This window comes from Hordeum vulgare, chromosome 5H (assembly GCF_904849725.1).
Source record: "Hordeum vulgare subsp. vulgare chromosome 5H, MorexV3_pseudomolecules_assembly, whole genome shotgun sequence".
Classification (NCBI taxonomy): domain Eukaryota; kingdom Viridiplantae; phylum Streptophyta; class Magnoliopsida; order Poales; family Poaceae; genus Hordeum; species Hordeum vulgare.
Window position 1 is genome coordinate 137,977,851 of NC_058522.1, and position 13,239 is coordinate 137,991,089.

The following is a 13,239-nucleotide window of genomic DNA, read 5'->3' on the forward strand; positions in this document are numbered from 1 at the left end:
AAACCAAAACTCTGGCCGCCGCATAGCTCCTCCTAGCATCAATTCCAGCAACCCTGTTGTGCGCCGCTTGAACCACTCGATACTCCTCGATGTGCCTCGACGCGCTATTTCTGTAGAGCCCGGGCACGTGTTGAGCCATGATGACCCACAAGTATAGGGGATCAATTGTACTCCTTTTGATAAGTAAGAGTGTCAAACCCAACAATGAGCAGAAGGAAATAACAAGAGGTTTTCAGCAAGGTATTCTCTGCAAGTGTGGTAAGTAACAATGATGATAGTTTTGTAGCAGGAAAATTCGTAACAAGTGACAATTAATAATAGTAACAAGGTGCAACAAGGTAGCCCAATCCTTTTTATAGTAAAGGACGTGCTATAAAGTACACTTATATTAAGGAAGTGCTCCCAATGACACGTGGGAATTTCTGTCTAGTGATGTTCATCATGTTGAGTTGATTCACATTTTCTACTTTGATAATTTGATATGTGGGTGGACCGGTGCTGAGGTACTTTTTTATTTGAACAAACAACCAACTTATGATTACCCTCTCTCGCAAGCATCCTCAACTATGAAAGAATAATTAAGATAGATCTAACCATAGCACTAAACTTGTGGATCCAAATCAGTCCGTCAAGAAGTAACACATACACTAGGTTTAGGCTTCTGTCACTCTCGCAACCCAACATCTACTTGTTACCCCACAATGACTTCCCTTATGCCCATAACATGGTGAAGTTTCATATAGTCAACATTCACATGACACCACTAAGAGAAGTAACAAGATACATATCATCAAAATATTGAATGAATACCAACTTTACAAGATTACTTATAACAAGACTTCTCCCATGTCCTCGGGAACAATAGTAACTAGTCACACTACATCAACATGTTCAAGATCAGTGGTATAATAATAATGATTAAGGATCTGAACATAATGTCTTCCACCAAGTAATCCGATAAGCATGAACTACAATATGTAATCAACACAACTAGTAACCCACACATACCTATCTGAGGTTTTGAGACAAAGATTGAATACAAGATATGAACTAGGGTTGGAGATGAGATGGTGTTCGTGAAGATGTTGATGTAGATTGGTCCTCCCACGAAGGAGGAAGAGTTGGTGATGACACCAGCTTCGATTTCCCCCTCTCAGAGGGGAATTCCGCTCGCACAATCTCTTTATCAAAGAGCAAAAAGACCTTTGTCCAAGTTTCGGCCTCAAGAAGGCGGTTCTTCGTCCCGAAAGGTTGCTTATGATTTTTCTATGTCAAAATACACCATATAGGAGAAGAGGTGGGTCAAAAGGCCTGTAGGGGTCCCACAAGACATGAGGATGCACCGTGTTGGCTTGTAGCCAGTAGGTGGCTCCCCTCTGGTATATATTTGTCCCAACAATTCTTAAATATTCCATAAAAATTCACTCTGAAGTTTCAGGTCAGTTGGAGTGTGGTGATTTTTCTACCTTTTTCTTGGTTTCCGAGTCTAGAATTCGAGTTTCCAAATATTTCCCTCTTTGTGATGTACCTTGCATATTCAGAGAGAATTGGCATAAGAATTGTCTGATAATAGTGAATAATGGCCAAGAATAACACAAATATCAATAAGGAATCATGATGCAAAATGGACGTAACAAGTCCCCCAACCTTAGACCTCGCTTGTCCTAAAGTGAAAGCCCAGCTCAAAATAATGGCCACATGATTTGAGAGGGATAAGTGTTGGGGAACGTCGCATGGGAAAAAAAAATTTCCTACGCGCATGAAGACCTATCATGGTGATGTCCATCTAGGAGAGGTGATTCCCGATCTACGTACCCTTGTAGATCGCACCACAGAAGCGTTAGTGAACGCGGTTGATGTAGTGGAACGTCCTCACGTCCCTCGATCCGCCCCGCGAACCGTCCCACGAACCGTCCCGCGATCCGTTCCATGATCTAGTGCCGACCGGACGGCACCTCCGCGTTCAGCACACGTACAGATCGATGATGATCTCGGCCTTCTTGATCCAGCAAGAGAGACGGAGAGGTAGAAGAGTTATCCGGCAGCGTGACGGCGCTCCGGAGGTTGGTGATGATCTAATCTCGGCAGGGCTCTACGCGAGCTCCGCAGAAACACGATCTAGAGGTAAAACCGCGGAGTTATGTGGTCGGGCTGCCTTGGAAAAGTTGTCTCCAATCAGCCATAATTGCTCCATATATATAGGAGGAGGGAGCGGAGGCTTGCCTTGAGGCTCAAGGAGCCCCAAGGGCTGCGCCACCAACGGAGGAGGAGTCCTCCTCCAATCCTAGGCCAACTAGGATTGGAAAGTGGAGTCCTTCTCTCCTTTCCCACCTCCTTTTTTTTCCTTCCCTTTGATTTTCTATCCTTGGCGCATAGGACCTTCTTGGGCTGTCCCACCAGCCCACCAAGGGCTGGTGCGCCACCCCCAAGGCCTATGGGCTTCCCCGGGGTGGGTTGCCCCCAACCCCGGTGAACATCCGGAACCCATTCGTTATTCCCGGTACATTCCCGGTAACTCCGAAAACCTTCCGGTAATCAAATGAGGTCATCCTATATATCAATCTTCGTTTCCGGACCATTCCGGGAACCCTCGTGATGTCCGCGATCTCATCCAGGACTCCAAACAACATTCGGTAACCAACCATATAACTCAAATAGGCATAAAAGAATGTCTAACCTTAAGTGTGCAGACCCTGCGGGTTCGAGAACTATGTAGACATGACCCGAGTGACTCCTCGGTCAATATCCAATAGCGGGACCTGGATGCCCATATTGGATCCTACATATTCTACGAAGATCTTATCGTTTGAACCTTAGTGCCAAGGATTCATATAATCCCGTATGTCATTCCCTTTGTCCTTCGGTATGTTACTTGCCCGAGATTCGATCGTCAGTATCCGCATACCTATTTCAATCTCGTTTACCGGCAACTCTCTTTACTCGTTCCGTAATACAAGATCCCGCAACTTACACTAAGTCACATTGCTTGCAAGGCTTGTGTGTGATGTTGTATTACCGAGTGGGCTCCGAGATACCTCTCCGTCACACGGAGTGACAAATCCCAGTCTCGATCCATACTAACTCAACGAACACCTTCGGAGATACCTGTAGAGCATCTTTATAGTCACCCAGTTACGTTGCGACGTTTGATACACACAAAGCATTCGTCCGGTGTCAATGAGTTATATGATCTCATGGTCATAGGAACAAATACTTGACACGCAGAAAACAGTAGCAACAAAATGACACGATCAACATGCTACGTCTATTAGTTTGGGTCTAGTCCATCACATGATTCTCCAAATGACGTGATCCCGTTATCAAGTTACAACACTTGCCTATGATGAGGAAACCTTGACCATCTTTGATCAACGAGCTAGTCAACTAGAGGCTTACTAGGGACAGTGTTTTGTCTATGTATCCACACATGCACTGTGTTTCCAATCAATACAATTATAGCATGGATAATAAACGATTATCATGAACTAAGAAATATAATAATAACTAATTTATTATTGCCTCTAGGGCATATTTCCAATAGTCTCCCACTTGCACTAGAGTCAATAATCTAGTTCACATCACCATGTGATTCCAATGAATCCAACACCCATATAGTTATGGGGTCTGATCACGTTTTGCTCGTGAGAGAGGTTTTAGTCAACGGTTCTGAAACTTTCAGATCCAAGTGTTCTTTACAAATCTTTATGTCATCTTATAGATGCTGCTACTATGTGCTATTCGGAAATACTCGAAATATCTTCTCTACTATACGAATCTGTTTCACTACTCATAGTTATTCGGATTAGTGTAAAAGCTTGCATCGACGTAACCCTTTACGACGAACTCTTTAACCACCTCCATAATCGAGAAAAATTCCTTAGTCCATCAGTTACTAAGGATAAATTTTGACCGCTGCTAGTGATTCAATCATGGATCACTCTCTGTACCTCTCAACAGACTTAGAGTCAAGGCACACATCAGGTGCTTTACCCAGCATGGCATACTTCAGATTCTACGGCCAAGGCATAGAAGACGACCTTCATCTATTCTCTTTATTCTGCCGGGGTCGGGTTTTGAGTCTTACTCAAAGTCACACCTCACAACGCAACCAAGAACTCCTTCTTTGCTGATCTATTTTGAACTCCTTCAAAAACTTGTCAAGGCATGCATCTTGTTGAAACTTCTATTAAGCGCTTTCGATCTATCTCCATAGATCTTTGATGCTCAATGTTCAAGTAGCGCAATCCAAGTACTCCTTTGAAAACTCCTTTCAAACAACCTTGTATGCTTTACAGAAATTCTACATTAGTTCTGATCCACAATATGTCAACCACATATACTTATCAGAAATTCTATAGTGCTCCCACTCACTTCTTTCGAAATACAAGTTTCTCATAAACCTTGTACAAACCCAAAATCTTTGATCATCTCATCAAAGTGTATATTCGAACTCTGAGATGCTTGCACCAGTCCATTGAAGGATCACTGGAGCTTGCATACTTGCTAGTATCTTTAGGATCGACAAAACCTCCTGGTTGTATCACATACAATGTTTGCTCAAGGAAACCGTCGAGGAAACAATGTTTTGACATCCTATGTGCAATATTTCATAAATAATGCAGCAACTACTAACATAATTCTAACAGACTTTTAGCATCGCTAAGAGTGAGAAAGTCTCATCATAGTCAACTGTTTGATCTTGTCGGAAACATCTTTGCGACAAGTCAAGCTTTTCTTAATAGTGACTTATCACCATCATCGTCTGTCTTCCTTTTAAAGATCCATCTTTACTCAACAGTCCTATGACCATCAAGTAGTTCTTCCAAAGTCTACACTTTGTTTTCATACATGGATCCTCTCTCGGATTTCATGGCTTCCAGCCATTTGTCAGAATTCGGGCCCACCATCGCTTTCTCCATAACTCGTAGGTTCATTGTTGCTCAACAACATGACCTCCAAGACAGGGTTACCGTACCACTCTGCAGTAGTACGCGACCTTGTCAACCTACGAGGCTTGTAGTAAATTGATCCGATGCTCGATGATCACCATCATCAGCTTTCACTTCAATTGGTGTAGGAGCCACAGGAACAACTTCCTGCGCACTGCTACACACTGGTTGAAGTGATGGTTCAATAACCTCATCAAGTTCTACCACCCTCCCACTCAATTCTTTCGATAGAAACCTTTCCTCGAAAAAGGATCCGTTTCTAGAAACAAACACTTTGCTTTCGGATCTAAGATAGGAGATGTACCCAACTATTTTGGATATCCTATGAAGATGCATTTATTCGCTTTGGGTTCGAGCTTATCAGACTGAAACTTTTTCACAGAAGTGTCGAAGCCCCAAACTTTCAAGAAACGATAGTTTAGATCTCTAAACCTCAGTCTATACTGTGTCATCTCAACGGAAATATGTGGTGCCCTATTTAAAGTGAATGCGGTTGTCTCTAATGCATAACCCATAAACGATAGTGGTAATTCGATAAGTGAAATCATAGCATGCACCATACCAAATAGTGCGTGGCCATGACGTCCAGACACATCATCACACTATGATGTTCCAGGTGGCATGAACTGCGAAACAATTTCCACATTGTCTTAACTGCGTACCAAAACTCGTAACTCAGATATTCATTTCTATGATCATATCGTAGACAGTTTATCCTCTTGTTACAACGAACTTCACTCCTGAAACAGAATTGAACCTTTCAATATTTCAGGATTGTGATTCATTAAGTAAATACTCTTGTATCTGCTCAAATCGTCATTGAAGTAAGAACATAATGATCTCCACTGCGTGCATCAGCACCCATTGGACTGCATACATCAAAATGTATCACTTCCAACAAGTTACTATATTGTTTCATCTCAATGAAAACAAGGCCTTGCTCATGTGGTATGATTTGCATGTCACTAGTGATTCAAAATCAAGTGAGTATAAAGTTCCATCAGCATGGAGGCTCTTCAGGCAATTTATACCAACATGACTCAAGCGGCAGTGCCACAAGTAAGTGGTTGTATCATCATTACCTCGTATCTTTTGGCACCAATATCATGAACATGTGTAACACTACGGTCGAGATTCAATAAACCATTGAAGGTGATTATTCAAGCAAATAGAGTAACCATTATTCTCTTTAAATGAATAATCGTATTGCAATAAACATGATCCAATCATGTTCATGCTTAACGCAAGCACGAAATAACAATTATTTAGGTTTAACACCAATCCCGATGGTAGATGGAGTGTGCGACGTTTGATCATATCAACCTTGGAAACACTTCCAACACGTATCGTCACCTCGCCTTTAGCTAGTCTCCGTTTATGTCGTAGCTTTCATTTCGAGTTACTAATCACTTAGCAACCGAACCGGTATCCAATACCCTCGTGCTACTAGGAGTACTAGTAAAGTACACATCAACATCATGTATATCAAATATACTTCTTTCGACTTTTGCCAGCCTTCTTATCTACCAAGTATCTAGAGTTGCTCCGCCTCAGTGACTGTTCCCCTCATTACAGAAGCACTTAGTCTCGGGTTTGGGTTTAATCTTGGGTCTCTTCATTAGTGCAGCAACTGTTTTGCTGTTTCACGAAGTATCCCTTCTAGCCCTTGCCTTTCTTGAAACTTAGTGGTTTTACTAACCATCAACTATTGATGCTCCTTCTTGATTTCTACTTTCGCAGTGTCAAACATCGCGAATCACTCAAGGATCATTGTATCTATCCTTGATATGTTATAGTTCATCACGAAGCTCTCGCAGCTTGGTGGCAGTGACTTTGGAGAACCATCACTATCTCATCTGGAAGATTACCTCCCACTTGATTCAAGCGATTGTCGTACTCAGACAATCTGAGCACACGCTCAACGATTGAGCTTTTCTTCTTTACTTTGTGGACAAAGAATCTTGTCGGAGGTCTTGTACCTCTTAACAAGGGCACAAGCATGAAATCACAATTTCACCTCTTTAGAACATCACTTATGTTCCGTGACGTTTCAAAACGTCTTCGGCGCCTTGCTTCTAAGCCATTAAGTATTTTCCACTGAACTATCGTGTAGTCATCAGAAACGTGTATGTCGGATGTTCACAGCATCCACAGACGACGCTCGAGGTGCAGCACACCGAGTGGTGCATTAAGGACACAAGCCTTCTGCGCAGCAACGAGGACAATCCTGTGCAAAGTTTGCTACTATCAACTTTCAACTAAATTTTCTCTAGGAACATATAAAATCAGTAGAGCTATAGCGCAAGCTACATCGTAATTCGCAAAGACCATTAGACTATGTTCATGACAATTAGTTCAATTAATCATATTACTCAAGAACTCCCACTCAAAAAGTACATCTCTCTAGTCATTTGAGTGGTACATGATCCAAATCCACTATCTCAAGTCCGATCATCACGTGAGTCGAGAATAGTTCAGTGGTAAGCATCTCTATGCTAATCATATCAACTATACGATTCATGCTTGACCTTTCGGTCTCATGTGTTCCGAGGCCATGTCTGCACATGCTAGGCTCGTCAAGCTTAACCCGAGTGTTCCGCGTGTGCAACTTTTTTGCACCAGTTGTATGTGAACGTTGAGTCTATCACACCCGATCATCACGTGGTGTCTCGAAACGAAGAACTGTCGCAACGGTGCACAGTCGGGGAGAACACAATTTCGTCTTGAAATTTTAGTGAGAGATCACCTCATAATTCTATCATCGTTCTAAGCAAGATAAGGTGCATAAAGGATTAACATCACATGCAATTCATAAGTGACATGATATGGCCATCATCATGTGCTTCTTGATCTCCATCACCAAAGCACCGCCACGATCTTCTTGTCACCGGCATCACACCATGATCTCCATCATCATGACCTCCATCAACGTGTCGCCATCGGGGTTGTCGTGCTACTCATGCTATTACTACTAAAGCTACGTCCTAGCAATATAGTAAACGCATCTGCAAGCACAAATGTTAGTTTAAAGACAACCCTATGGCTCCTGCCGGTTGCCGTACCATCGATGTGCAAGTCGATATTAACTATTACAACATGATCATCTCATACATCCAATATATCACATCACATCGTTGGCCATATCACATCACAAGCATACCCTGCAAAAACAAGTTAGACGTCCTCTCATCGTTGTTGCATGTTTTACGTTGTGACCATGGGTATCTAGTAGGATCGCATCTTACTTACGCAAACACCACAACGGAGATGTATGAATTGCTATTTAACCTCATCCAAGGACCTCCTCGGTCAAATCCAATTCAACTCAAGTTGGAGAAACCGACACTTGCCAGTCATCTTTGAGAAACGGAGTTACTCGTAGCGATGAAACCAGTCTCTCGTAAGCGTACGAGTAATGCCGGTCCAAGCCGCTTCAATCCAACAATACCGCGGAATCAAGAAAATACTAAGGAGGGCAGCAAAACACACATCACCACCCACAAAACTTTTGTGTTCTACTCGAGAAGACATCTACGCATGTACCTAGCTCATGATGCCACTGTTGGGGAACGTTGCATGGGAAACAAAAAAAGTTCTACGCGCACGAAGACCTATCATGGTGGTGTCCATCTACGAGAGGGGATTTCCGATCTACGTACCCTTGTAGATCACACAGCAGATGCGTTAGTGAACGTGGTTGATCTAGTGGAACGTCCTCACGTCCCTCGATCCGCCCCGCGAACCGTCCCACGAACCGTCCCGCGATCCGTCCCACGATCTAGTGCCGAACGGACGGCACCTCCGCGTCCAGCACACGTACAGCTCGACGATGATCTCGGCTTTCTTGATCCAGCAAGAGAGACGGAGAGGTAGAAGAGTTCTCCAGCAGCGTGACGGCGCTCCGGAGGTTGGTGATGATCTAATCTCGACAGGGCTCCGCCCGAGCTCCGCAGAAACGCGATCTAGAGGTAAAACCATGGAGTTATGTGGTCGGGCTGCCTTGGAAAAGTTGTCTCTAATCAACCCTAATTGCTCCATATATATAGGAGGAGGGAGGGGAGGCTTGCCTTCAGGCTCAAGGAGCCCCAAGGGCTGCGCCACCAAGGGAGGAGGAGGCCTCCTCCAATCCTAGTCCAACTAGGATTGGAAAGTGGAGTCCTTCTCTCCTTTCCCACCTCCTTTCTTTTCCTTCTCTTTGATTTTCTATCCTTGGCGCATAGGACCTTCTTGGGCTGTCCCACCAGCCCACCAAGGGCTGGTGCGCCACCCCCAAGGCCTATGGGCTTCCCCGGGGTGGGTTGCCCCCAACCCCGGTGAACATCCGGAACCCATTCGTTATTCCCGGTACATTCCCGGTAACTCCGAAAACCTTCCGGTAATCAAATGAGGTCATCCTATATATCAATCTTCGTTTCCGGACCATTCCGGAAACCCTCGTGACGTCCGTGATCTCATCCGGGACTCCGAACAACATTCGGTAACCAACCATATAACTCAAATACGCATAAAACAACGTCTAACCTTAAGTGTGCAGACCCTGCGGGTTGGAGAACTATGTAGACATGACCCGAGTGACTCCTCGGTCAATATCCAATAGCAGGACCTGGACGCCCATATTGGATCCTACATATTCTACGAAGATCTTATCGTTTGAACCTTAGTGCCAAGGATTCATATAATCCCGTATGTCATTCCCTTTGTCCTTCGGTATGTTACTTGCCCGAGATACGATCGTCAGTATCCGCATACCTATTTCAATCTCGTTTACCGGCAAGTCTTTTTACTCGTTCCGTAATACGAGATCCCGCAACTTACAAAGTCGCATTGCTTGCAAGGCTTGTGTGTGATGTTGTATTACCGACTGGGCGCCGAGATACCTCTCCGTCACACGGAGTGACAAATCCCAGTCTCGATCCATACTAACTCAACGAACACCTTCGGAGATACCTGTAGAGCATCTTTATAGTCACCCAGTTACGTTGCGACATTTGATGCACACGAAGCATTCCTCCGGTGTCAGTGAGTTATATGATCTCATGGTCATAGGAACAAATACTTGACACGCAGAAAACAGTAGCAACAAAATGACACGATCAACATGCTACGTCTATTAGTTTAGGTCTAGTCCATCACATGATTCTCCAAATGATGTGATCCCGTTATCAAGTGAAAACACTTGCCTATGGTCAGGAAACCTTGACCATCTTTGATCAATGAGCTAGTCAACTAGAGGCTTACTAGGGACAGTGTTTTGTCTATGTATCCACACATGCACTGTGTTTCCAATCAATACAATTATAGCATGGATAATAAACGATTATAATGAACAAAGAAATATAATAATAACTAATTTATTATTGCCTCTAGGGCATATTTCCAACAATAAGTCAATAAAAACAAAATACGGACATGAGAGCATCATGAATAATATCATAGCAGCAAGTATTTATCATATATCTTCTCATAAACAAGTAAGAAATCATTCAGAATTATTGGAGTATGAAACATAAACTTTACGGACAATCAACAAACTATGTTCTTAGTAATTGGGACAATCATAATTCATCATATTTTAGAGGAGATTCTGTGTACGAGCTTTCTTATTGTCAAGTTTACTCATTTAATCTTCTATGATTTCTCATGGTCAAGACATATTTTTTGGAGCTCATGTTTCCATAGGACACATAGGAAAAGGGAGCTTAAATGATTTGCCACCCAACTAATGTACCTCAAGGATAACGTCAACAATAATAAATCATGATCATCTGCACCTACTTGTATTTGTAACTCTGAATCTTTCCTCAACACATGATGCTTGCCACTATGGTGTTAATAGGTAGGAAGAGGAATAAACTTTATTGACTCTCGAACAGTGCTAAAAACATAAAAGTAAAAGATAGACCCTTCGCACAGGGAAACAGAGGTTGCCATGCGCCTTTAAGTTTTTGGATATGCAAACTATTAATACAAAGGAACACAACTATATATCGACACTTATGATAGCAAACTTTAATATGCACTATGTCGCTTTTATTTCTTTGCCATCACAAGATCGTACAAAGCTTCTTTTCCCTTGCAATAAAAGATCATACATATTTAAGAACATTTTTATTGCTTGGTGCACCGATGAAAACTTAGTTGAAGGATCTTATTCAATCCATAGGTAGGTATGGTGGACTCTCATGGCAGGAAATTAGGTTTCACGGTTATGGATGCGAAAGTAGTATCTCTACTTCATGTGAATTTTTTTGGCAACAAATAATCTAAGGCAAGCACCACATGTTAAAGGAGACAAGACAGTATAACTTCTATGTGAATATAAACTACCATGATCATTACGTTGTCTTCCATGTCCGACATCAACACTCGATCAATATATAATATTTGGTGAGGGCTCACAATCATAAAAGATGTCCAACATAGTGTATTTTATGTGAATCTCCTCTCCTCTATCATAACCTTGTTTGATTGTAAGGGTGACTAATACTATGCTTGTTTATTCTCAATAACTTTTATCACGTATACCCTTTTCTATGTGAAATCATGACTCCTCATGACATAAGCATATGATATTTTCTATTTTTGTATTTCCATGCTATGATGATGGGTGCACACAAGTAAAGCACACAAACTCAACTAATCTTTATTATATAACTCTCACACTTGATTACAAGGGTAGGTGTAACTCAAAGTAAAAAATTCTAAGCAAAGAAAATCTGAAATTTTATTTCTCTAAATCACGTAATAGCTAAGGATCGAATTAAATAGATGGTAAAGGTAGAAGTGGTGATGATACGATACTGGGGCACCTCCCCCAAGCTTGGAACAAGCTAAGGGTGGCGCCCATACCCATGTACTTAGGTGTCCTTCTTCGTTGATGGTGGGGATGATGCGACACGCTTGTCCTTTGTCTTCCATGGCATAGGTTCCCCATTGAATAAGGAAAAGTTCGTCTTTGGAATACTGAAATCTGGAGCTATACTCATGCTCTTGAAACAAGATTCATACTCACATATTTGGTTTTGCATATCAACGATTTGAGCCTGAAGATCTTGGAGCATGTCATGGAGCTTGAACATCATCTCCACAATTTCATTGATGTTTTGCTTGTTCTTATGGATAAAATCTGTAATCATGGAGTGGTTGGCGATTAGTTGATGCTCCACAATCCCTCGGGACTTGAAGATCTCTTGTTCCACCATGGCGAGCCTGGCCTTCTCGCTTCCCTCCTTCTTTGGCCGTTGCACGTCATGGATGCGAAGCACCCCTCATGCATCTCAATGGTCTCACGTTGTTTCATCACATCCGGGAGGTAAGGATTGATGACCTTCTCGAGGAACATGTCCTTGGAGGAGCTTGATGTTGTCATGGCAATCTAGATCTGTCACAAAAAGAGCCCGAAACAAGAATAGAGGAAAAACTCGTGATATGGTGGTCACAATAGTCGCGAGTATATATAATGGTTTTTCTAGGTCAGAATACGTGCTCAGGAAGAAAATAGAGTCCACGAGACACCCACAAGCCATCATGGCATGTCAAGGAGGTGTTCGCGTCGTGTGGGCTTGTACCTCCCTCGTGGGTCCCCCGGACTCCTTTTTATTTTTGGAATTTTTCTAAAATACAAAAACCAACATAACATATTTTTTGGAATTTTTGGAGTCGGTTTTCTTACCGTATCACGTACCTACTCCTTTTTCAGGTTTATGGAGCATTTTGTAAGGTCTCTCTTATGTGCTCCTCCGGTGTTATTACAAGAATAATATTAGTTTCAGCATTAATGGGTGTACCTGATATGTAATGCTTAATTATTTGCCCATTTACCACTCTCATATTTTTGCTTCGCATTATTGATCTGTATAGCACTGGAGAGGGACCTCCTTAACAACTTATGGGCCTTCCCATTTGCAGAGGGGTTTACGTGCAAGGAATCTGAAACGAGAATTGTACAAAAGCACTAGATATCCTGCATTGAATTGTCGTTTTTGGATTCTATTATCATGCCATCTTTTAACTTTTTCTTTAAATAACTTGGCATTGTCATAGGCTTGTGTCCTCCATTCATCTAATGAGCAAATATCAAATAATCTCTTTTCACCGGCAACTTTAAATTCGTAGTTTAGTTCTTTAATTCCCCCAATAAGCTTTATGTTCTAACTCAAGAGGTAAATGACAAGATTTTCCATAGGCCATTTTATATGGGGACATCCCCATGGGATTTTTCTAAGCAGCTCTGTAAGCCCATAAAGCATCATCGAGTTTTTTTGACCAATTCTTTCTAGACCTATCAATA